This window comes from Salvelinus alpinus, chromosome 8 (assembly GCF_045679555.1).
Source record: "Salvelinus alpinus chromosome 8, SLU_Salpinus.1, whole genome shotgun sequence".
In the NCBI taxonomy this organism is placed as follows: domain Eukaryota; kingdom Metazoa; phylum Chordata; class Actinopteri; order Salmoniformes; family Salmonidae; genus Salvelinus; species Salvelinus alpinus.
Genome location: NC_092093.1, coordinates 17317281 through 17322280, shown reverse-complemented (window position 1 = coordinate 17322280; position 5000 = coordinate 17317281).

The following is a 5000-nucleotide window of genomic DNA, read 5'->3' as shown; positions in this document are numbered from 1 at the left end:
AAATGTTATTCGTCACGTGCTGAATACAACAGGTGTAGACTTTACCATGAAATGCTTATTTACAAGCCCTTTCCCAACAGTACAGAGTTAAAAAGTAAGAAACATTTGAAAAAAATTCAAAAGGACACAGTAACACAAAACAATAACGAGGCAAAATACAAGGAGTACCAGTACTGAGTCAATATGCAGGTAATGAGGTAGTTGAGGTAATTGAGGTAATATGTACATGTTGGTAGGGGAAAAAGTCACGAGGCAATAATGATCGATAATAAACAGAATAGCAGCAGCGTGTGTGAAAGTGTGTGTGTGTGTGTGTGTGTGTGTGTGTGTGTGTGTGTGTGTGTGTGTGTGTGTGTGTGTGTGTGTGTGTGTGTGTGTGTGTGTGTGTGTGTGTGTGTGTGTGTGTGTGTTTTGGAGTGTCAGTGTAGTATGTGTGAGTTTGTGGGTAGAGTCCAGTGAGAGTGCATAGAGCCGGTGCAGGAGAGTCAGTGCAAATAAAAAGGGGGTAGCCATTTTAATAACTGTTCTGCAGTCTTATGGCTTGGTGGTAGAAGCTGTTCACGAGCATTTTGGTCCCAGACTTGTCGCTCCGATACCCCTTGCCGTGCGGTAGAAGAGAGAACAGTCTATGACTTGGGTGGTTGGAGTATTTGACAATTTGTAGGGCTTTCCTCTGACACCACTTGGTATGGAGGTCCTGGATGGCAGGAAGCTCGGCCCCAGTGATCAAATCAAATCAAAGTTTATTTGTCACGTGCGCCGAATACAACAGGTGTAGACCTTACAGTGAAATGCTTACTTACAGGCTCTAACCAATAGTGCAAAAAAGGTATTAGGTGAACAATAGGTAAGTAAAGAAATAAAAACAACAGCAAAAAGACAGTGAAAAATAACAGTAGCAATATACTGGGCTGTACGCACTACCCTCCTTATGGTCAGATGCCAAGCAATTGCCTTACCAAGCGGTGATGCAGCCAGTCAAGATGCTCTCAATGGTCCAGCTGTAGAACTCTGAGGATCTGAGGGCCCATGCCAAATCTTTTCAGACTCCTAAGGGGGAAGAGTCATTGTCATGCCCTCTTCACTACTGTGTTGGTGTGTTTGGACACCGAGGATCTTGAAGCTCTTGACTCACTCCACTTCAGCCCCGCCGATGTGAATGCTCGGCCCTCCTTTTCCTGTAGTCCACAATCAGCTCCTTTGTCTTGCTGACATTGAGGGAGAGGTTGTTGTCCTGGCACCACACTTCCAGGTCTCTGACCTCCTTCCGATAGACTGTCTCATTGTTGTCTGTGATCAGGCCTTCCACCGTTGTGTTGTTGGCAAACTTAATGATGGTGTTGGAGTCATGCGCGACCATGCAGTCGTGGGTGAACAGGAAGTACAGGAGGGGATTAAGCACTTACCCCTGAGGGGCCCCTGTGTTGAAGGTCAGCGTGGCGGATGTGTTGTTGCCTACCCTCACCACCTGGGGGCAGTCCGTCAGGAAGCCCAGGATCCAGTTGCAGAGGGAGGTGTTCAGGTGTTCAGTCCCAGGGTCTTTAGGTGTTGAACACTGAGCTGTAGTCAATGAACAGCATTCTCACATAGGTGTCAATTTTGTCCAGGTGGGAAAGGGCAGTTTGGAGTGCAATAGAGATTGCGTCATCTGTGGATCTGTTAGTTAGTCATTTAGACAAGTTACCTTTGCGTTCTTGGGCACCGGGACTATGGTGGTCTGCTTGAAGCATGTAGGCATTACAGATTGGGTCAGGGAGAGGTTGAAAATATCCTGGTAATCCATCTGGCCCTGCGGCCTTGTGAATGTTAACCTGTTTAAAGATCTCACATTGGCTACGGAGAGCTTGATCACACAGTTGTCCAGAACAGCTTGTGCTCTCATGCATGGTTCAGTGTTGCTAGCCTCGAAGCAAGCATAGAAAGCAATTTATCTGAATTGCGCGCCCTCCAATTTCACCGGAAGTTGTCGACAGGTGTCCCGCTTGTTTTTTAAATTTACGGATAGCCAGAGGCACAGTTCAACACTCAGACACAATTTACAAACGAAGCATTTGTGTTTAGTGAGTCTGCCAGATCAGAGGCAGTAGGGATGACCAGGGATGTTCTCTTGATAAATGCATGAATTGAACCATTTTCCTGCCCTGCTAAGCAATCAAAATGTAAAGATGCTGTTCTGATGTCCAGGAGCTCTTTTCGTCATAGGAAATGATGGCGGAAACATTATGTACAAAAACACTTAAGATCAGTATAAAAATGATAATAAAATTGGTCAGGTGCCCGTAAAACGGCTGCTATTCCCTCCAGCACCATTATAATCAAGCAATGTTATGTAACAGAAAAGAGACACGTCTTCACTAAAAGCCAAACTGTGTGTGTGCAAATGCGTCCATGTGTTACTCTGCAGTAATGAGCCCCGTTATGAAAAGACTTCTAACGGTTGACTACTGTAAAACTGCCTCTGTGTCTCTCTGGGAGTTTGTGTGATAGGCTACAAATGGAAGGTAAAATGTATACACCAAAAAGTCATAATTATCCCTGCGGTGGTTCCTGTCAAGGAGAGCGAGACAAACGCTTTTTGCTCAGTTGAGTACAAAAAAACAGTAGCTCAAAGGAACAACAATTGTTTTTAGAATGATTCATGTTAACAGCATCTATATCATCCAAACTCCTATATTTGCTACTATTAATAATTAATATATATATGTTAGCTAATATTAATAATATGTTAGCTTCTATTATTAATTAATAATGATATGTTAGCTATTATTATTAATAATAATATATTAGCTAATATGAATGCCTAATCATAATATGTTAGCTGATATTAATAATATGTTAGCTGATATTAATAATATGTTAGCTGATATTAATAATATGTTAGCTGATATTAATAATGAATAATAATATGTTAGCTGATATTAATGATGAATAATAATATGTCAGCTAATATGGCACCTTATTGGTGCCATATTCACATGTGGTGGATACATGAAGACATTGTATGAAAGGTGGCTGTAATGAAACAAACACACACATGTAGTCAGTCTCCTGGCATACATCAGTCAACCAGATGTTACATGCATAGATCTGAACGTCATGTAGAACCTAGAGAAATCAACGCTGCCAATGGTGGCATTGCTTAGCAACTGATGCATATGGCGCGGACAAACAAATGCAGGCCCACACATACAGATGCATATGGCAGTGAAAGGAATATGGATGGTAAGCTCTGAGACATGTTAGCTGCTAATACCGTATATTCTGGCCTTTGATAAATCGACCCCACAAACATTTTAAGTTCATTCCCATCCGCTATGGATCCAATTTAAAAGTCTGAGCTAACCTATTGTATTACATCGACTGCAATAACCAACAGTTTCACTTTGTCTGCGTATGGTGGTACAGCAATAACTCATTCATCGATGGCACAACTGTTCACTATGGATAGCTGGCAGAAAAAGACATGCCTACAACAAACTACACTTTCTGCCTCCCTATACTCTCTCTCTGTCTCAAATATACACACCAACATACACACACACCAACACACACACACACACCAACACACACACACACACGGTCATATACCAACCTTAATCTCGAGGGACAACCTGTTCCCCTCAATTTAAGGCTCCATTAATTTCAGTACAGTTGACGGAGGCTCCATTAATTTCAGTATAGTTGACGGAGGCTCCGTTAATTTCAGTACAGTTGACGGAGGCTCCGTTAATTTCAGTACAGTTGACGGAGGCTCCGTTAATTTCAGTACAGTTGACGGAGGCTCCGTTAATTTCAGTACAGTTGACGGAGGCTCCGTTAATTTCAGTACAGTTGACGGAGGCTCCGTTAATTTCAGTACAGTTGACGGAGGCTCCGTTAATTTCAGTACAGTTGACGGAGGCTACGTTAATTTCAGTACAGTTGACGGAGGCTCCGTTAATTTCAGTACAGTTGACGGAGGCTCCCAGAGCCTCAGCCACACACCCCAGTTTCCGTCCTTCAGAGACCCTGAGAGAGGAGTAAGGACAGAGAAAAAGGAAAAAAGAGATAAAAAATAGAGGGAGAGGGAGAGACAGAGGGAGAGGGTGAGAAAGAGGGAGAGGGTGAGACAGAGGGAAAGGGAGAGACAGAGGGAGAGACAGAGGGAAAGGGAGAGACAGAGGGAGAGACAGAGGAAGAGGGAGGGAGAGACAGAGGGAGAGACAGAGGGAAAGGGAGAGACAGAGGGAGAGACAGAGGGAAAGGGAGAGACAGAGGGAGAGACAGAGGAAGAGGGAGGGAGAGACAGAGGAAGAGGGTGAGAAAGATGGAAAGGGAGAGACAGAGGGAGAGGGAAAGGGAGAGACAGAGGGAGAGGGAAAAGGAGAGACAGAGGGAGAGGGAGTGACAGAGGGAAAGGGAGAGAAAGAGGGAAAGGGAGAGAAAGAGGGAGAGACAGAGGGAGGGAGAGGGAGAGGGAGAGGGAGAGGGAGAGGCGGGGGGAGAAGGACAGACAGAGAGACAGAGGGAGAGGGTGAGAGAGGGAGAGCGAGAGGGAAAGGGAGCGACAGAGAGACAGGGAGAGAGGGAGAGAGGGAGAGCGAGAGGGAAAGGGAGAGACAGAGGGAGAGGGAGAGCTCAGCAAGGATGGCAATATACCAAATAGTAGTGCACTATATAGGGAATAGGGTGCCATTTGTAACTTACAACATGTTTAAGTGATAGAGACGTTGAGCGGCGGCGCCAGTGAGTTTGTGTTGTTTTGTGCTCACAGTGACAAAAACCTTGGTACACAACGCTATCGATTTCAACATCCAATCACATTACACGTTTTGTCTAGCCTCTACCTGTGTGTGTGTGGTGTGTGTGTGTGTGTGTGTGTGTGTGTGTGTGTGTGTGTGTGTGTGTGTGTGTGTGTGTGTGTGTGTGTGTGTGTGTGTGTGTGTGTGTGTGTGTGTGTCTGTGTGTGTGTGTGTGTGTGTGTGTGTGTGTGTGTGTGCTTGTATGCATGTCTGTGTGAG